Source organism: Nyctereutes procyonoides, unplaced genomic scaffold (assembly GCF_905146905.1).
Source record: "Nyctereutes procyonoides isolate TBG_1078 unplaced genomic scaffold, NYPRO_anot_genome, whole genome shotgun sequence".
Taxonomy (NCBI): domain Eukaryota; kingdom Metazoa; phylum Chordata; class Mammalia; order Carnivora; family Canidae; genus Nyctereutes; species Nyctereutes procyonoides.
In genome coordinates, this window is record NW_026575051.1 from 59,575,472 (window position 1) to 59,597,891 (window position 22,420).

General features: G+C 35.4%; 1 protein-coding gene and 1 pseudogene across 1 annotated transcript in view; one reads left to right on the forward strand and one right to left on the reverse strand.

Annotated features, from left to right (window-relative positions):
- The window catches only part of GRIK2 (glutamate ionotropic receptor kainate type subunit 2), a 633,334-nt gene that overhangs the window by 202,496 nt on the left and 408,418 nt on the right, over nucleotides 1–22,420 (forward strand). The gene's annotated exons all lie outside the window — the stretch shown is intronic.
- Nucleotides 1,458–1,663, reverse strand: LOC129513218 (U4 spliceosomal RNA; annotated as a pseudogene).

The following is a 22,420-nucleotide window of genomic DNA, read 5'->3' on the forward strand; positions in this document are numbered from 1 at the left end:
GAGTGAGCTTTGCAAAATTGTCTATCAGCAAATTTGTGTATACATGACCCTGGGGGTGTGGTATGGAGGGAAGATTAAAATGTGGTTTCAGGTTTTAATTGCAGTTAGTGTGTCTGACTGGAAGACCCCACCCCCCCCAAAAAAAAAGTTAAAAAAGGGAAATTGTATAAATGAAAAGGAAATATAAGTAAAGTTTGATGCAACAGCAGAACGGATACCACAAGGAATTATATTACATGGTTAATTGCCAAATGAGCCACTTTAAATCTATGCTGGAACAAATAAAAATAAATTAACAAATTAATGATATAGGTAATAGTTGTTGCAAGAGTTTAGTGGGAGTGGAAAGTAAGGAAAACTGAGTGTTGGTAATAAGGCAAAAATGTTTCCAAAGAAGGAATTTAGACTATTTCTTCATAGATTCTTGGAGTGTCTGAAGGCGTTGACAAAAGGATCCTGAAAATTTAGGACTTGGTCTGGGAGTGGTAGCAATGGATTAGAGCAAGAAGAGATGGAAGGAAAGCCAAGAACTGATAGACAATTTCTAGGGTCTAGGTGAGGTGGAAGCAAGCAGCTTCCTCTATAAAGATATCCGTAACTCTCTGCTCCATGCCAGTTCCTCCCTCTCACATCTGCCACAGGCCTCACTGCTTTACACAGTTTGTATTTGATAATTTGCTATCCTGTAGTCAGCATAAAAATAATAACTAAGAGTTGTATAATGATTAATATTTTATAGAGCACTTTCACTGCTCATCTGAGTCTTCCAAGCATACAGTGAGCTGGGCAGGACAGGAATTTTTATCATCATTTTTAGGTATGAAGGCAAAAGCCTAGCTGCATAATGTTATTATTCCCTTCATTATAACTTCTTCAAGCTACTGAGTTCATTTCTATCCTTACAGAACCTAGAATAGTGCCTTGAATATGAAAAGCAGTCAACAAATTTTAGTGGGATGAGTGGGAGCTTATATTTGAGCTCAATCTCATAAAATTAGGTGTTATAGATTATGCTGCCAACAGATGACTCCAAGTAATATTAAAGTTGACTTTTTCATGTTTTACTCTGAATGAGCAAGATTTAGTTTTTGAATAGATGACAGCTTCATATGTTACTGTAGGTGTAATATCATACTTGGGGAACCTTTGTCTAATGCTATTGAAAAATGTTACAGAATTTTCAGATAGAATGTGTTACAAATATTTATCTAAAACAAATATACCCCCAGTGAAAAATGTATGTATATTTGGATATTCTAACGTAACCTGAACCAAATCACAGGAAAAAAAATATGGAAGAGTGAAATTATTGAGTGTTGAGTATTGCATAATGTATTAGTTTCACAATTTTCAGTAATCACAGTAGGTAATTTTCTTAATTCAATAAGTCATTATTGTTTAAAAGATACCTTGAAAAGGAAAAGATTCCATAATAATTTAGTATATGATAGAAACAGCATTAAAATGTGGAAACAAATATTGGAATGAACTCTAATGTTCCAGTTTTACTAGTAATTTTTTTTTTTTAACAATGGAGAAGTCGAAGGGGGCTTAAATAGTTTATCTCTGAATTTTCTTTCAGATATTGGGAAAAGTTTTCAATTAGCAATAATCGCGCCTCGGATAAACCTCATTGGCTACGATACTGCCACTGCGCAAAGCTTCTTTCAGATATTAAATATGTTTATTCCATTGTTGTCTAGTAGTTAATGTGTAACTGTTACTGGAGATATAAAGGAAAATAAAAAAGATATTTGTGCTCCTGGATCTTATATACCACTATCATGTATTTGACAGATTGTCGTATCACAACTTGAAGTAGATAGAGCTTGTACCACACAAAAAGTACATTTATTTCAAAGAAAGCAGAACAACAAAAAAAAAATTGACCTGAGTTTGGAAAGTGTAGCCCATGTTTGAGGAAAAGTTAGTAAAGTATTTTACTTGAGTACTAGTGGAATTTCTAGTTTCAGAAACAGTGAGAAAAGAGTTTCAATAAAGATATGACAAAATCCAATTCCAAAGAGATCTTAAGGAGGAAGCAAACAGAAAATGGATTATCAGTTGGTCCTTGGTGACTTCCAAGTAAAATTCAATAGAGTAGCACAGCAGAACTAGATTGAAGGAATTTATGGTGTGTGTGGGTGGTAATAAAGTAAAGGCAGTGACATATGGGTAATGTTTAGAGAAATATTTGTAGCTTAAAAACATGAGTAAAGATAGATAGGGTGGTGAATTACAGGGAATAAGGATCGGAGGAATGTTTTTATGTCGATTTTAAGGGAGAATAGAGAATATTAGTAGACAGGCACATGGATATAAGTTTGCAATAGAATGAAGTCTGGAAGCTATTGGAGCAGGGCAGAGTTGGGTAGTTAAGCTTGGGGGAAGAGGGAGGGAAGTGTAGACACAGAGAAATTTCAATTTGTATATTCAGACTTTCCAAAATTCTGAAAAGCTTGGACTAGTTACTTTAAAGAATGTGGTGGGGAGACAAAAACATGAAAACAAAAGGGAGGGCAGCCCGGGTGGCTCAGCGGTTTAGCGCCTGCCTTAGGCCCAGGACATGATCCTGGAGACCCGAGATCGAGTCTCATGTTGGGCTCCCTGCATGGAGACTTCTTCTCCTCTGCCTGTGTCTTTGCCTCTTTCTGTGTCTCTCATGAATAAATAAATAAAATCTTAAAAAAAAAATGGAAAAAGAAAGGAAGCTCAAGAGAGTGAGGAGATAAGCCACAGACTGAGAGGAAATATTTGCAAAAGACACACCTCATAAAGGACTGTCATCTAAAATAGTAAAAGAACTCTTAAAACTTAATAAAAAAATAACTTGATTAAAAAAGAGGCCAGAGACCTTACTGGACACCTCACCAAAGAAAATTTTCTTGCATACAAGAAAATATGCAGATGTCAAGTATGAAAAGTTCTTTCACATAATATATTATCAGAGAAATGCAAATGAAAACAATGAGATATCATAGCATACTGATTTGAATGGCCAAAATCCAGAACACTGACAACACCAAATGCTGGTGAGGATGTGAAACAATGGGAACTTAAAGTCATTGCTGGTGGGCATGCCAAAGGTATAGCCACTTTGAAAATCAGTTTGATGGTTTCTTATAGAACTAAACATACTCTTGATACATAACCCAGCAATCACACTCCCTGGTATTTACCCAAAGAAGTTGAGAATTTGTGTCTACTCAAAAACTTGCATGGGGATAACTATAGCAGATTTATTCATAATTGTCACAACTTGGAAGCAACCAAGATGTCCTTTGGTAGGTGAATAGATAAATAAACCATGGTACATCTAGACAATGAAATTAGTGTTAAAAAGAAACGACCTTTCAAGCCATGAAAATACATGGAGGAGACTCGAATGTCCATTATTAAATGACAGAAGCCAATCTCAAAAGGCTACATACAGTTTCATTTCAATTATAGGACATTCTGGAAAGGGCAAAACTACAACAGCAAATCACTGATTGCAAGGGGTGGGGGCAGGAAAGATAAGGAGGTGGAACACAGAGGATTTTTAGAGCAGTGAAAATATGTATGATACTGTAATGATGGATTTATGTCATTACACATTTGTCCAAACCCTTGTACAACCAAAAGTGAATACTAATGTAAACAATGGAATTTTAGTGATTTTGATGTGCCAATGCAGGATTATCAATTATAAGAAAATGTACCACTCTGGTAAGGGATGTTCATAATGGGAGAGGCTATGCAAGGGTAGAGACAGGGGATATGGAAAATATGTGTATCTTCCTTTCAGTTTTGCCGTGAACCTAAAACTGTCCAAAAGTAGTTTTTACATATAATGACAAAATAATAATAGGCACTCAATAAATGAATGTTCTTTAAAAATTAAAAAAAAAACTAGAAGGAAAGAAGGAAAGGGGACAGGGAAAAGAGAGAGGAAAAGAAAGGTGGGAGACGAGGGGCAGGCAGTGCAAGGCAGGAAGTCAGGAGATTGGGACGGGGAGGATCCAGGTCAAGGTGAACAAACTTTTTCTGTAAAGAGCCAGAGAGTATATATTTTAGAATTTGAGTGCCATGAATTCTGCTGCCATTATCTCACTCTACTTTGTAGCACAAAAGCAGTCTTAGACAATATGTAAGCTGGTGGATGGTATTTTGTTCCAATAAAACTTCATTTATAAAAATAGGTGGCTGGTCAGGTTTGACCTAAGGGACTAGTTTGCTGATGCGGGATCCCGATGATGTCAGAATCTATTTGGTTATTATGGCTTTATGACTTTCCAAAATGTAAGAATAGGCATTATGTACACACACACAGAGACATAAACTTATGCATATATGGCATAAATATTTGTACGTATGTGTGTATATATTATGAACATATATATTTGAAATATATATGAAAATATATACGAAATATATATTGAAATATATATGAAAATATATATTTGAAATATATATGAAAATATATACGAAATATATATTGAAATATATATGAAAATATATACACACATAATATATACACACACATACATACATTTTCATAATATATACACACATATCAGAAGTAATTTAAAATCTCTAACTTCTTGGGTAGCCCGTGTGGCTCAACAGTTTAGCGCCACCTTCGGCCCAGGGTGTGATCCTGGGGACCCAGGGTGGAGTCCTGTGTTGGGCTCCCTGCATGGAGCCTGTTTCTCCCTCTGCCTGTGTTTCTGCCTCTCTCTCTCTTTCTCTCTCTCTCTCTTTCTCTGTGTCTCTCATGAATGAATGGATAAAATCTTAAAAAAAAAAATCTCTAACTTCTTGAATTTCAGTAAGATCAGCCTGTCACAGACCCAATTTTTGTGGGCCTTATATTCTCTTGGGCATGTCTGGTTTTGATTTTTTTCTTTCTACCAATATTTTTCCCTGTGTTTTACACCCTTCTCTACCTCTGCCCCAGGGTTAGCCTAAATGTGACTTACAACTTCTTATTCTGTCTCCCCACACCTCAACTCCAAACCACAAGTACAAGAATGTTGTATGGAACACTACATTTCTCTTATTAAAGGTATGTGGGTCTCTAAGTGTCATTACGTCATGAATTACATAGCAACTTCAAACTTTACACTGATTTTAGACATTCATATTCTTACAAGGCCTTCCAGTCATCATGCCACCAGGGGATTCTCAGGTCAGTGGTCAAATAACCCACACAGAATTGCTTTTAACCTGATATTTATGTTTCTGCCTGTGTCCTTTTCTTTTTCCCACTTCCAGGCAAAATAACTGAATGAATAGTCTGTCACAGAGAGATATTCAGTTATCTTTTTTATTATTTTCATTTCTACCAACATCCTTCTTTTAGAAATTCACCTTTTTACCTAGAGGCCTAATTTATTCTAAGCAATATCAGGGTTTTCCTTTTTTTACTCTTTTTATGTCAGTTTTACAAGTTTTTAGGGTCTGGATTGCTAGATCATCTTATTTATGTTATTCTGTGTTATTACAATTCTGTGTGGTTGGTATTATCTTTTCCACTTAAAGAGATGACAGAAAGAATTGAGGAGGGTCAAGAGATACAGTCAAAATGAAGAGCAAAGGCAGGCTCTTTAGGAGTGAGTGAGGGGATTTATAATTTGTTGTCTTTGGGAGGTGGGCTTGATAATATTCTAGGTTAAGATGAGAAATAATTAATAACACCTTCTACCCCCTTCCGGTAAAAGTAATCACAGAAACTCTTGAATAGAGTCAGTTTTTTAACTGCATGGGGAGATAGGGACAATAATTAAGGCTCTTCTTGAGCTCAGGAGACATTCCTTTAATAAAAATGCTGGTGATCCCTGAGATAGTATAGCTAAAATGAATAACTTCTTTTAAAAAAAATGGCTTTATGTAAGTTTGAACAAATCCTATCTGTACTTTGGTGTTGGTTTCAGGATATGTAAAAGAGACAGTGGTTGGATCACCATCATTTAAGCTGGCCAGTAGTAAATATTGAATGAGAATATAAGCTTGTTGGGCAGCCCCGGTGGTTCAGTGGTTTAGCATCGCCTTCAGCCCAGGATGTGGTCCTGGAGCCTGCTTCTCCCTCTGCCTGTGTCTCTGCCTCTCTCTCTCTCTCTCTGTGTGTGTGTGTGTGTGTGTGTGTGTGTGTGTCTCATGGATAAATAAATAAAATCTTAAAGAAAACAGTATTTAAAAAAAACCCAAAAGAATATAAGCTTGTTGGAATGTAATCAGATGAGCATAGGATTCGTCATGCAGTGCTCTATTCCCTGGCACTAAATAGATCCTGCATCCTAGTTTGTTGAATTAATTAATTCTAAAATAATTGTGAGTTAATGGTATCTATTTTTTTTTTAGGAGAGTCAAGAAACATTCTAAGTTAGCTTCCAGACTCAGAGTGAGTTGGGTTCCTGCATGACTTCGGTGCATGTCCTGTTTTATGTTCCCTTGGCATCACTAAGGATTTTCTCTGTTTTTAGCATGAATTGTTAAAGAGCTTTTCGAGAGAGCATTGAAGTAAAACTAAGATGTCACTGGGGCCACTTGGCCCTTTCCAGTCCTTTGAGGATTCTGTGGCAGGGGTGGCTTTGGCATTTTACCCAGTCGCCTATGGCTGTAGTTGCTTCCTCTGAATTCTTTAATCTGTGTCAGCACTTGCAGCCGTTTCCGTATCCCTCAAAATATGGAACAAAGTCTCTACTCCTTGATTTCCCTAAATACCATCCACCCAAAGACCTGAAGTAGGACAGAATTTACTGAGTGGTTGTATGGTTCAATATGTGTAGTAACTTTTAAATTCAGTTGAGTATTAAGTCTACCTAGTTTTAAACGTTTTTTGGACAGTGCTTTTTTTTTCCCCCTCCCACAATTGCACTTCCTGTCTCCTGTTTATATGACATCAACCTGGCTTATTGCCACCTCTACAACTTTCCTAGTTCACTTGTCCTTGCTTCAACCCTTTTTACTCCAGGACAATGTGTCTTTCCTTTGTCTCAACATCTCGGGGCAACAAAGTTCAGTGTGTAAGTTAAGTGTGTGAGCTCTGGACTGAGACTTCATCGGTACTTACCCTCTTCAGCTTTTTTTATTAGGTGGCCCTAGGAAATTTACTCTTCTGTGTCCTGGAAATTTCATTTTTATGTGTGTTTGAAGGAATGCAATGAATTGATAAATGTAGAGCACTTAGAAAAGCATAATATGATAGAAAGTTCTCATTAAATATTGGTTATTAATATTATCTTGCTTCAAGGATTCTCTTCTTAAAAGAAAAAAAAGAAAGAAAACAAAACATTTTAAAAAGTACCCTATCATTGTTTCACTAAACAGAGATAAATATGCTCATCACAAGGAATTCAACAGTTGATATTAAGGTAAAACTATTTCCTCCCTGCTAAAGAAAACAGGTTGTAGTCTTTACTCTAAAACTAGAAGCCATCATACTCTCATTTTGCTCAGTTGTTTTTCTTTCCACCTGTGGAAAGTGATCATCATACTTTTATTTTTTTATGGTGAGTTGATATTTTTTAGATATGCTATGGTATAATTTTATAGCCTCACTTTTGTAAAAATGCAAGTTCTAGGATTTTAGTGATAACTGAATAGATTAATAAGTATTGTCTGGTCAGACAATACTTCTTTTTTTTATTTTTTTTATTTATTTATGACAGTCACAGAGAGAGAGAGAGAGAGAGAGAGAGAGGTAGAGAGAGAGAGTAGAGACACAGGCAGAGGGAGAAGCAGGCTCCATGCACCGGGAGCCTGATGTGGGATTCGATCCCTGGTCTCCAGGATCGCGCCCTGGGCCAAAGACAGGCGCCAAACCACTGCGCCACCCAGGGATCCCCCAGACAATACTTCTTATACAGAAATTATTTCATGCTTTTTCTCATTTAAAAAAATTGAATAATACAGATTTTCAGAGGGGGAGATTCAATGGTAATATATTTTTTAGAAATGGAGTATAACTTAATATAATACAGTGTATCTCCCTACATTTTAACAATGAAGACCTTGCACACATTAGATGACCTGAAGAGCGTCTCATGTCTCAATAACAGGAATGGAGCCAACCAACTCTAAATACTACTCCTGCATTGTTCCATGTTGGTGTTAGCATAACTCTAGAAGTAGTGTTTACCTTGAATCAGCATAGAAAAACCAATTGTTTCCATGCTTCTTTCAAGGTGAATGGTCAACAGTAATGTGGATTCATCACTTATTTGAATTGTTAAGTGAGTCACACCACGTTGGTTTAAACCCTAATCAAAGAGAATTATCTTTAAGGGTAAGATCACCATCTTTGTATTTCCTATATTCTCTTTTATTTTTTAATACTAGAGTCTTACACAGATCTCAATCTACTACTTATTGAAAACATCCTACTGTTGCATTCATTTATGTAATAGATTACAAAGTATTATTTTAATATTTTAACTTCCTTTTAGCTAGCATATCAAATACACAATCCCTGGTCTCAAAGACTTTAACCAGCCAACTGAAATTGATGAATGTGAAATAGACACGAGGGCAAATAATAAACAAATACATCATCGGTATCAATTGAATAGAGCAAAAATCTCATAATTTCAAGTGTGTTCACATCAAGCCAAGGTGGAATAGAGTAGTTGACCTAGCTGGCTTAATCACAGCTAGCAGGTGAATATTTTCTTAAAGGTTTGAAGGAAAAGGTTTGAGTTTTCGAGTTTGAGCTTCGGGATGAGACATGGTCTTGTAGATCATTGTAAGGATGGAAAATAGCAAACCACGGTTTTGACAAGCTGGATTTTTGGTTGAGATAAGGAAGTTCATATGGGGAGAAAGACTTATTTAATTTCAGGGATGGAGTGAGATTGGGGCTGGAACTATTTGTGGAGAAACTTAAAAACCATGCTCAGCAAAGTCTGCATTTAATTTTATGATTTAACATGCTTTGCTTTTTACTCTCTTTTGGCAGGACCTTCCTTCATAAACTGAAAATAACTCATGAATGAATTATAACCAGTATCTCTTCATGTTTTAGAAGCTCCATGAATTTATAATGAATTCTATTCTTTGTATTCTCTTTTTGAGTGATGAAAGGGTCAGAAGCACAATTTATAGGTTAAATGATATTAGAGAACTATGCATTGTATGACATATTTCATTAAAGCAGAGGCTATGAGCTGAGGCTTTAACAACTAGGAATTTCACACATCTGACCAGCAATCTTGTTCATAATTACTTTTATAATTGCTAAGAATAAGAAAAAAAGAACTGTGTGCATGCATTTTCTTTAAGTTTTACAACTGTAGTTTCTATTCAGATGGGATTTTAGGCGTAAGGAGATACTATAGCATATAAAATATAAAGTTTAATAATTACTTCTGTAATGCGTATGCAAAGTATAAAAGTTTGTCTATAAGTGTTTTGAAAGTATATAGTAGCATAGTAGCAATGTACTAAAATTTGAGTTGAAAATTCTCTTAAGGATTTATCTTTGTTTGGAGTAGAAAAGATTAGCTACAAATGATCCCAAGAAAATTAAAAAGCAGATTGTATCCCTTGCTTCTCACTAAAAGGTAATTGTTACCATTTGAAAACTAGGCTTAAAATCTCCTTGCTTGGGATCTCTGGGACCCCTGGGTGACTCAGCGGTTTAGCGCCTGCCTTTGGCCCAGGGCACAGTCCTGGAGTCTGGGGATCGAGTCCCGCGTCGGGCTCCTGGCATGGATCCTGCTTCTTACTCTGCCTGTGTCTGCCTCTCGCTCTCTCTATGTCTATAATAAATAAATAAATAAATAAATAAATAAATAAATAAACTAAATAAATAAATAAATAAATAATCTCCTTGCTCATAAAATTAATATGCAAGTGCTTTAGAGTACACATTTAATATAATATGTATGTGCAGTTGTGATATAACAACAGAGGCGAGTATATGGATATATCCAATGGATGATATTGGTAACAAGTCAATTTTTAAAAATTTCAGACATCTTCCATTTGCTCTCCTGAATCCATGAGATTTCATGAGAGCCTCATTTGCTATATACAAAACTATGATGGAAATAAAGAACAAGGTTATTCAATGTATAATTAACTAATAAATGGCACAGCTTGTAGTGCTATTGGAGTTTAGCAGAAGAATTGCCTTTAAGAATTGCCTTTAAGATTTTGTAGCACTCATGTTATTCGTCTTAATCAATGGCCAAAAGAAGTTTCAGACCCAAGAATGATAGACTGTGCTATTTGAAGGAGTGTTAGGAGATAAGAAGACTGGTTAATTATCCACATAATGGTAGTTTGAAAAGCCAATATTTTCTTTAAATATATAATGGCCTATTTGATTATGAATGTTTTTCTCTGCTCTTTACTAAACAAGATATGATATTTTAATTTCTTAATGGTAATAAATAACATATAAAACATAATTTTGAATAGCTTTCTTTTTTAAGTACAATTAAATGTACTAAGTCCTCAAAACAGTGGATGGCATGAGCCTTGAGATTTACAGCAGACCTACAAACCTATAGAAATATAAGAACAATGTAGTGAAATGAAGGGGTTCACAATTGTTAATAATTTCTCAAATCTTACATAATTACTGGACAGAACAATCCCATTGATGTATACCTTTCCCTTTTCATTGGGTACCATTCTATGAGAGATAAATTGTCACTATTTCCTTTTTTTTTTTTAAACTGAATTCCTGTTTTTCACTACCTCTCAACAACATACCTATGTTGTCACTAAAATACAATGGAAAGCTTTGATGTTTACCTATGTAAGACCTGAATCACGACTGTATCACCTTCCTGCTGTGTTCACTACCAAGTACTACCAAGTCATCAATTCTCCTTGTATATCTATCCCTTTCCCTTCCTTCCATCTTCCTTTTTTTGAACAGAGAACATGCTTTATTGAGTAGATATAGGACAGCACATACTACCACACCTGTATTCCTTCCATCCTCCTTCCGTCTTCCTTGCATCCCTCCCTTCCTTCTACCTTTCTTTGTTTTCCTTCCAATTCATATCAGAGAAGGTATCTAAAAATGACAACAATAATAACAACAAGAAATCAAAACTTAAATACTTGCTCTCTAAATTGCTACAAGTTGGGTATGATTTTTAAAATATTTAAACTCATTTTTTTTCTTTTTACGCAGATATTTAAGTGTCCTGTAGGTCCAAGGTGACTAAATACCTTCTATGATTACGTTGGTGTAAGCTAAAATCAGTGTTATTTCTTCCTAAGCTTTTCTCTAAGCTTGAATAAAAGTCATAGAAAATGGTTTTATAGAGTATCTCATGAGCATAACAATTTCATAGGGTAGAAATATAATGATCAGATTATTTCAAATATATAACCTATTTCTAGAAAGTAGAGCCCACTTCCTATTCTTGGATAAGATAATTTTCTAGTGGATGTGGCATGAATAGAAAAGACAGTAGGCTGACAGAAATCCACAGTTAGGATGTCTGCTGTTCAGTGCAAGGTCAATGGTTAATTAAGTCACCATCAGTGGAAATTTGATCACGGATGAGGTCTTCAACTTTGCCTGTATTACTGGGCTCTCACTAGATGACTCAGCTAAGTCATTATATTAACTGTGCTTCCTCCAGACAGGTACATGATTCAGACTAGATTGACAGGGGATTTAGGTTGTGATGCTGTAATATTGCTTTCTAGATACTATCACCCATTTCCGAAAATACGCATTCGCCTGTGAACCAGTATTTAATTTTAAAGGTTTTGCTTGTCATACAAATTAACTACATATTGTCATGATGGCTTAGATTGGCAAGGCTCTTATGAGTGTCTTTATTCATTGATTCATTAAATAACTCATTCATCTATTTCCACAAATACTCATGGAGTATCTCCAATGTTGGGTCCTAGGGTTAAGGAGATGAAAAAGAACATCATGAGCCTTGACATCACTTGAGTCCTTCAAGCTCCTCAGTTCATAGTAAGGTTGGCTGAAGCTCAGAACATTTAATTGACTTTCTTAAGGTTCAAAGTTAGTAAATGGCCAACCCAGGGCTAGAATCTGAGATTCTAAACTACCATCCTTCTTGGCACTTAATCATAACTATGATGATTTTTAATTTTTTTCCTGTAAATTCATATAAGCATGGTATAGTATGATTGAGCATCATATTTTTGTATCAACACTTAAATAAATATAAGTTAAACAACAGATACCAAAAAAAAACTGAGGTGGGTTTAGATGCAGGCAGTGTACATCACAACCCAAGAAAAACTTTTTGGCATTGGAGGAAGAATAACTTTGTCTAGATTTGTATCTTTACATTTGTGTACACTTGGATCTTCATTCTGTGAATCTGTCCATAAATAACTCTCCCTCTCTTTCCTCTAAAGTGCATTTTGTGCCACATCGTCTGTGTCACAAGCAGGTATGTGAGAAGAAAAACAAATGGCACTTTTACTCACATTAAAACTATGGGATATTTGTTGTCCTCTGACAAAAGCTAAATACATATTCATGCAATCCTACGAATGTAGTGGAAATTCCATCTCTGCCTCTAGGCTGCCTAACTAGGTCACACGAGGCAGTTAGGGATATATATTGGTTCTTATATGTCTATTGGGAGAAATCCATTTCTGAAGGTTGGGCTGGGAAACAGTTTAGGTTGTGGCTTATGTATATTTATAGCGCTTACATTTACTCTCTTGCTGTTCCCCTGTGTGAATTGTTGTATCGGTTCATTTTGACAGTATTGGATGAGGCACAACATCTTAACCTCTTTTCTCTTGTAATTATATAAACATGTACACTGTACATGGTAACCTGGGAATGCTGATCAGAACATCTGTTATGATAAACGGAACAGTGAATGAGAGTTGATTTTTGCATTGTAAAGTACTAAAAGTCACTCTTCTGATCTGTGGTTTTATGCAAATCAGAGTGTTTGAAAATGTTGCTGAAACCTGCCATTCTTTAACTTACCAGAGGTAGAAAGAGAGCTTGTTTTTTATTGTTCTCACATGCATGCTGCCCAGCTAGAGAGTCATCTTTCTTGGAATCAATTAAGCTAACCTTTATAGCAATTGGGGTAGCAGTTTAAGCATTCTAGATCCTTCAGGAAAGTGTGAGCATAAAGTAACCAATAATGTCAGGATAACCTCAGGACATCAGCAAAGGTTCTTTAGTATGCTATCAGCATTATTTCCATATGTCCTTGGTAAATGTTGGGCTAAGGAGTCAAGAGCCATGGGGTACAAATTGATTAAACGAACATTACTTATCATTCTTCTCCCAAAATGAATAATTAGTTGCTGATCCCAGATCCAGAAGCAGATGATGAGCTCACCTCGCACGAGAACTTCTGCCCATTCCTCTGGATTCTTGAAAACCCTCATCACTGCAGCATGGTAGCCAATCCCAGGAGGAATAGCAGTGACCTTTCCCATTGTCAGCTTGGCTGCAAGCAGAAGATATGTTTACATACTATTTTAAAATTACTTTTCATATATTCATTGATTATTAAGTATATATAAATTTTTTTTCACTCAACTTATAGTTTTTTTTTTAAGATTTTATTTATGTATTAATGAGAGACACACAGAGAGAAAGAGAGGCAGAGACACAGGCTGAGGGAGAAGCAGGCTCCATGCAGGGAACCTGAAGTAGGACTTGATCCCAGGTCTCCAGGATCACACCCTGGTCCGAAGGCAGGCGCTAAACTGCTGAGCCACCCAGGGATCCCCTATAGTTGGTTTCTAATTTAAACAGCAACAAGTTTGATTTTGAGTCACTTGGCACATCTGAGATTTGGGAGAAAATTTTAACCAAGTTATTCACATCTTTTTTTTTAAGTTTTTTAAATTTTTTAAAGTTTTTTTTTTAAGTTATTCACATCTTAACGAATATTAAAAAGTGGTGTTCTGAGGGGAGATGCTAACATGGCATTATATCTGCCTGGTCTGAATTTCTTCTCTCAAACCGGGTCATTTTCTTCTTTCAAGATCATTAGTCCATGAAGATAAACTGGGTGATTTCTTTCTTTTTTTAATTGAAGTATAATTGATATACAGTATTTTATTGGATCAAGTATACATCTAGTGATACAGTATTTTTTTATAAATGTGTAATGGTCCTCATGATGTCTAGTTGTTATCTGTCGCCAATGCTATTGCAATATTATTGACTATGTTCCCTGTGCCGTACATTACATCTCCATGACTTATTTAGTCTATAACTTTAAGTTTCTACTTCTTAATCCCTTTCATCTTTTTATCTTTTTCCTAGCCCCTTCCCTTGTCTGGTAACCAAAAGTTTGTTCCTTGTATCTATGAGTATAAGTTTCTCTTTTGCTTTTTTTTTTTCATGTTTCATTTTTTAGATTCCACATGTAAGTGAAATCTTATGGTATTTCTCTTACTCCATCTGACTTATTTCATTTAACATAACATCCCCGAGGTCTATCCATGTTGTCACAAATGGCAATATTTCATTCTTTTTTTATGGCTGTGCAATATTCTATTGTATGTATACCACACAATGTGTACATATACCACACAATGTTATATCCCACATCTTCTTTATTCATCTATCGGTGGACATTTAGGTTGCTTCCAATTTTTGATTATTATAAATAATGCTGCAATGAATAGAGGTGCATCTACCTTTTCTAATTGGTGTTTTCATTTTCTTTGGGTGAGTACCTAGAAATGGATAGTGGTAGTTCTATGCTTTAGTTTTTGAGGAACTTCCAGACTGTTTTCCATAATGGCCGCGCCAATTTCTCTTCCAACCAACAGTGCATGAGGATTCCCTTTTCTCCACATCCTTATCCTAAAATTTATAAGAAGCCATAAAAGATTCCAAATAGCCAAAGCAATCTTGAGAAAGAACAAAGCTGGAGGTATCATGCTTCTTGATTTCAAACTATAGTACAAAGATATAGTCATCAAAACAATATGGTACTGTCATGAAAACAATGGATTCATAGAATAAGAATAGAAAGTCCAGAAATAGACCCACACATATATGGCCAAATAATGTATAAATAACAAGACAAGAATATACAATAAGAAAAAGATGGTCCTTTCAATAAATGGTTTTGGGAAAACTGGACAGCTATATGCAAAAGAATGAAACTAGAAAACTATTTTACACCATATACAAAAATACATTTAAAATGGATTAAACACTTGAATGTGAGACCTCAAACTGTAAAGCTTCTAGAAGAAAACATAGACAGTAAGCTCTTTAACAGCAGTTTTAGCAGTATTTTTTTGGACCAGTCTCCTGGTGGCAAGGCAACAAAAGCTAAAATAAACAAATGGGATTATCCCAAATTAAAGTGGTTCATTTCTGTAGTGATGAGTTAAGTTGGGTGAATCTATATTTGGATATTTCCCTAAGATTGGAAACATTCTTCCTTTTGCTTGGGTTCTGTTTTATCCTAAGAATCTAAAATGGCATAATGCTCTGTCCCCAATTACTCCATCATCAAAAATTGTTTTCTGCCTGTAAAGGTATCTCAGATATATAAAATTCAAGAAGTTTAGAAAATAGTAATTATCTATAATTCTATTATTCACAGCTTTCCTCAATATTTTGATGTCTATCCTTTCAGACATACTCCTATATATGTATACTTATTTATATTTATATATCTAGAAGTACATATTTAGACATAACTAAAATGAAATAGCTAAGTTTTATTGAAATAGCACTATTGTTCTAAGAATTTTATTATTTCATTTAACTTTCGCAATAATCCTATGAAGCTGGTAGTTGGTAATACAAATAGCTTCGTATTTTTTTCCAGTAGGAAACTGAAATATAAAGAAATTAAGTGATTTGCTTAAGGCTGCTCAGCATAAAAGCTGAAGTGAACTATGAACTCAAGCAGGCTGACTTCAGAGACCTACTTCTTTTTTTAAGTTTTTATTTTAATTCCAGTTAATGTCCAGTGTTATATTAGTTTCAGGTGTACAATATGGGGTTCAATGAGAGAGACCTTATTCTTAACCACTATTATCTCTTAGAAACATGCTGATTTGGGGGATGCCTGGGTGGCTCAGTGGTTGAGCATCTGCCTTAAGCTCAGGGCGTGATTCTGGTCCCAGGCTGAGTCCCACATCAGGCTCCCCACATGAGTCCCACCTGTCTCTCCCTCTTCCAATGTCTCTGCCTCTCTCTGTGTGTCTTGCATGAATGAATAAATAAAATCTTTTTAAAAATGCTGATTTTGACCTATTTCATTAGCAATATATTTTGAGTATTTTTACATGATAATAAATGTACATCTACCCAACTATTTTAATAATTGCACACTATTCCAGTGGTTTACAATGCTATATAGAACCAACTCCCAGGTGATACGCATTTAGATTGTTTCTAGTTTGTTTTATTAAAAATAGTACTGCTACAAATATCTTTGAATATGCATAATTTTTAGTATAATTTGTCTAGCTCTTCCATATCTATCTAGTGATAGACACTCAGCTAAAAGGTGGGAATTCAGCATGGAGCAAATTCACAAGAGTTTACAGGCTAGTTATTCTCACTAATGATTTTTAGGAGTATCTTTTTTTTTTTTTTGAAAAAAGGATTGTTTGATTATAGATTCACAGTTTACTCTCAGGAGCTCTTGAGTAGTTTCAGTTTTAAATGAAAATCTGTGTGTGTGTGTGTGTGTGTGTGTATGTACTCTCCACTCTGACACAAAAAGACGCATCCATAATCTATGTGAGGTCATTTCATTTGACTATAAGAGAGACTCACTTAGGTTGTGTCTACATGGAGTCAGTGTAAATATTTTTGTCAGTGACCTATTTGTTTCAGTGTCAGGCCACTATGTTTTTCTTTACACCTTGGTCTCTGGATTAACTACTTTGTCATTTACATTTTCTTTAGATCTTGCTTATGTATGAGTCTCTTTTGCATACACACCCACATATGTGTACATTATTTCTATATTAGATATATACTGGCTTAGCCACATTATCTGATTTTAAATTTCCACATGCTTTTTTGAATTAGATGTCTGGAAAAGAAAAGTTACTAACTTTAACACTTTATATATTTGCACTTTTCATGACAAATAATTTTCCACAATATTTTCTTTTCACACCTGCTCTGGATTCTTTCAGTGTTTAAATTTCTCAGCAAATAATATCCATTATTGAAAATTAAAACTAGTTCTGAAGATTAGGAATTTTTTCATAAATTCCAATTAGCCTTAAAGATAAAGTACCCTATTTTACAGACTGTCCTAATTATAAAAATAATTCATAACACTTTATAATTTACAAAGGGCTTTAGCAAATAAGTCAGGCTTTCCAGATATCTGTAAAGAAAAACAGAGAGGAAGGGACACAGCCTGATCCACATGATTCTCTTAGTTGCCTGGGAAAATAAAAATATATAATGGCAATTTGATCAGTTTCAACAATATTTATTTTATATTATATAGTTATAAAAATATCATTCTAATCTCCTTCCATTTTTATTATTATTATTTTTTTTGACAGAGAGAGAGCACAAGCACACAGATGTCAGGAAGGGGCAGAGGAAGAGGGACAGAGAATCTTAAGCAGGCTCCAATGTTCAGCATGGACCCTGATGTGGGGCCTGAGATAATGATCTGAGCCAAAATCAAGGGTCCAGCACCTCACTGACTGAGCCACTCAGGCAACCCTCCTTCCATTTATTTTGTATTAATACTTACAACATTGTCATATTCCTTTCTCATTCTAGTGATTTAATTTTCAAACATTTATTAAAAACACAAAGTATGTCAGGCCAGCAAGTCAGAGATGAATAAGTTATCTTCCCCCATCCTCAAAGAGTTTTCAGAGGAACCATGCATAGTAGAAGGTTATACCTCTTAGAAGTACCAAAAAGTACCAAGAAAGAGGTATTTCAAGTGGAAGGCATGACATCTGTCTGGAGAGTTTGTGGAGTTGGGCTTCACCAAGGAGATAATGAGGTGTTATCAACAGTCACATGAATGCTAACCTTTTTAGCAATCTCAAAATACTTTATGTCTGATTAATACTACAATTTTTAAAAAGGTCAAACAATAAAACAAAACAAAGGTCAAGCAAAAGTATTTTTAAGAGTTTTAAGGAACCAGATGCCTGGGTAGCTCAGTGGTTAACCATCCACCTTCAGCTCAGGGCCTGATCCCAGGGACCTGGGATCAAGTCCTGCATTGGGCTCCCCATGGGGAGCCTGCCTCCCCCTCTGCCTGTGTTTCTGCCTCTCTCTGTGTCTCTTATGAATTTTTTTTTAAAGAGTTTTAAGGAACCTTGCCTAAAAATGGCGAAAGTAGTTACTTTTTTTATTTCCCTTTATCTCCTTAGTTAAAATAATAAACACATAAAAATACGTGGCTCAAACATAATAGTTAATAGTCCAATTAATGGCATAAAGATTTTTTAAAAGAAACTCAACAGAATAGTTATATATGAGGAAATTAAAAGACTTTCTTGAATAGTCCATATAAGTAATTTAAATTCTGTTGTATATAATATCAAATTACATGTTTAAGCTACTTCATGGATTGCACTATTGCTATTAAATTGATTTGTGACTTTTTAAAATATCAATTTTCTAACCATCTTTTTATGAGTTTTTCTGGATTAAAACTTAAATTTTATTTTAATGTCTCTAATATACCCTTCTAACATCTTTGCATAGCTCTTTGCAAACTTAAAATGTATTTCCAGGGCAGCCCTGGTGGCTCAGCGGTTTATTGCCACCTTTGGCCCAGGGCCTGATCCTGGAGATCTGGGATCAAGTCCCACGTCGGGCTCCCTCATGGAGCCTGCTTCTCCCTCTGCCTGTGTCCCTGCCTCTCTCCTGCTGTCTCTCATGAATAAATAAATAATATATTTAAATAAAAACAAAACAAAACAAAAAAATGTATTTCCAACTATATTTTTATTGATTGGACTCAGTAATATTTGGACACATGGTTTCTCAAATCAATATACTTTTTGGAAATGAACATTAGGGTGTTAAAGAGCATGCCATATTTGTAGGAGACTGGCAAGTAACCAAATTTTATTTTATTTTATTTTTAAATTTTTTTTTAGTAACCACATTTTAAATTCTGACATAATCAATGATGCTTCCCAATTTACTTTGCAAGGTTTTTTTTTGTTTTGTTTTAAATATTTTATTTATTTATTCATGAGAGACACAGAGAGAAGCAGAGACAGACGGGGGAGAAGCAGGCTCCTTGTGGGGAGCCTGATGTGGGACTCTATCCCCTGACTGGGATCAGGCCCTGAGCCGGGATCAGGCCCTGAGCCAGAGGCAGATGCTCCACCACGGAGCCACCCAGGCATCCCAACTTTACAGTTTTTAAACAGTCCTAGAATCATAAAAGTTTTCTAACTTTCTGACCTTCAAGATAATTTTACCCATTGCCTATATTTTGCAGAAGTAAAAACAGAGGTCTGGAGTGTGAAGGGACTTGCTCATTCAATCACTTTTTGCCTTTTCTTTTTATTTAGCTGACCTATTTTTTAAAAATCAATATAATTAAAGTGTGTGCTCTTGGCCTCAAATAGTTGGTGTTATTTATACTGTTTATATGGTGATTATTCATGTGGCTGCCTTCCCTGTTATCTCAGTTTGATCTGTTCTATTTATATCTTGATATTATTCAAGCATCTGCCTTCCCAATCAGTATGCATTCCTTCTAGGTCTTAAATTGCTAACATTTAAGTACCCATTTCCCAATTTTCCTCGCAGTATGTAGTACATCTGCTTTAAAAGTAATATTATTTGAATGTGTAACTCCACGTTCTCTCTATGGTTTACAAGGGTCCGTTTATAGAAAGAAAAATCAACACCTATTTTCTATCCACTGGCAAAAACTATGTTGGAAACAGTAGGAGGTTTATAAAGTTAGAAGCTTATTTATTTTTATAATAAGAAAGCACATTGACATGCCTGAGCACAACCAATCTCTGTATGGTAGGACTATGACATTATTTCCTACAACTTGATTTTGGTTTAAAGTATGCCTTCCAACAGATAGATATTCTTTATTCTAGACCGCATCAGCAGCTTCCTTTTTCCAAATGCCCAGCACAAGTTTGAGTTGTAGGGGGTATGATAGGTGGAGGAGGAGGTATGCAAGAGTAGCCCTCATATCTTCTATAGTTGATGAATTGCAAAGTGCTATAACTTCAAATAATTCCAGGACATTCTACACACGAAATTTTCGTTAGCCACATGTTTGAATAGTATTTAATTTACTTGAAATCTTGACAAAGCTGCAAGTTTGTATTGTTGGAAAAGACTCAGTAACATTAGAGTGAAGAATATTATTGTCCCTAGAAATATTGCTCGAAATACTGGAGCTAGTCTATTCATTAACTTAGAAATATCCATTGCTTCATGGCTGAGGGGTAACAAAAGCAGGTGGGAAGAGCAAGAGGTATCTCTCAGTATGCAGTAGAGATGAGTCACCACTTCTCTCCTCGGAAAATTCATACCTTATACTATGTACTTCCTGTACAATCCCCTTTTGGGGAGCTGTGACCTACTAATTTACTTTTTTGTGGTGCCTCAGTCAACCAGGTTCATGTGCACATGTGATTTTTTACCTGCACATAAATAGGTCACTAGAATGGCATCCATCAAATTCACACAAAATCAGCTTCAGAATGTTATAATCATATTTCATATGGATACAAAACTTCAAGAATCTTTTTCAAAGTGCTCACCATTCAAAAAAAGGAAAGTTGCTGTGAAAACAACCAGAGATTGAAAATAGAGTGGCAATATTACTTAGCAGAATGCAGTACAGCATGATTAAAAGATGGGGCCTGGATCGTGGTCTCCTGTGTCTTAATCCAGCATCTGTTACTTACTGACTGTGTAACTGTCCTAAGGCAAGATACTTAGGGTGCTGAACCAGCTCCAAGATCTTGCTGAAGCAGAACACAATAGACTCAGTAAAGCAAGTTATTTGGCCTAAGAATTAAACTGCCTTAGAGACTATGGAGCATAAAGGAGAAAAACAACTCTTAGACTCACCAATGTAAACACTTAAATGTAAGAGTTATATTCAGAATTAAAATATAAAATATTATAACAATGGGAAATACATTAAGTACAGAAAGTGTGATTCAATTACATTTTTGATGACTTTCTATTAATGTTTATAAAATATTTATCACAATGCCTGATATAGAGTATACTCTCAAATGTTGGCTCTTAGAAGCTTTCATTCTCCACAGTGAGCTCAAATTTAAACATATTTCATATATTTAAGTTTCTTAAGTTTCAGAGTATAGAAGTATACATTATAATGTTTGAAAGATCTGAAACCAAGGCCATGCAAATCAGAGACACAACTTAGTCAGGTGGGGGTTAGGGCCAGTGGGGAATATCTTCCCAGAGAACGTGACTATACTGAGGCTCACAATACATTAAGAGAGAGAGAAAGTTGCAGATGTATGTATCAGTGTGTGTGTGTGTGTGTGTGTGTGTGTATGTATGTATGTGTATTTGTGGTAGAAACTAGAGGTTCCTGGGCAGAGGAACATCACTTGGAAGGAATAGTCGCATTTGATCCTGGTTCACTCAGAGAAAGGTAGGTGGTTTAATATGCGGTGGCACTGGGAAAGTGGGAATGGCAAGAAAGGAGCCCAGAGAGAGAGGCAAAAGATAGACTATGAAGAATTTTGTAAATGGTACTAAGCTTAAAAATTAAGCATTTATTGAAAGATCTTAAGAAATTAAATAACAAGATTGATGTTGTAGTTTAGAAATATTACTCTGGTTGCAGGAGAAACCCAGAGTAGGGGCAACTGTGAAACATCCAGTGGAGATACATTATTACAGTATGGTGTATCTGGACTTAGTCAAGTATGTGAAAAGGTTTACAGTGATGTTCCAGCAGAAATGATGGAGACCAACGAACCATTAGATGGAATAATTAAGAAGATCATTAGCTAGTTTAATAGTAGGAAAACCCTCCAATGGGGTGTCCATGAGATTGGGATCTGAAGTTTTGTCTTTAATTCTCTCTTGCTCATCGTTTTTATCACTGACTTAGACATAGAAACAAAACTGAATGTGAACCTTCACATGGCAAAGGAAAAATAAACACATTTACTATATCTCTGTAGTATTAGTTACTTGTCTTGATGTATTAGATATTGACTAAACTGATATTAATAAAGAGTTAGTGATAAGAATGCAAATAATCTTATTTAGAAAATTAGGTAATAAATAGATGATATTTATCAGAGGCATATATGAAAAAAAATTTAAAAGTACATTGCACACAGGGTGCCTGGGTGGCTCAGCAGTTAATTATCTGCCTTTGGCTCGGTGTGATCCTGGAGTGCTGGGATTGAGTCCTGCATTGGGCTCTCTGCATGGAGCTTGCTTCTCCCTCTGCCTGTGTCTCTGCCTCTCTCGTTCTCTCTCTCTTTCTATGTCTCTCAT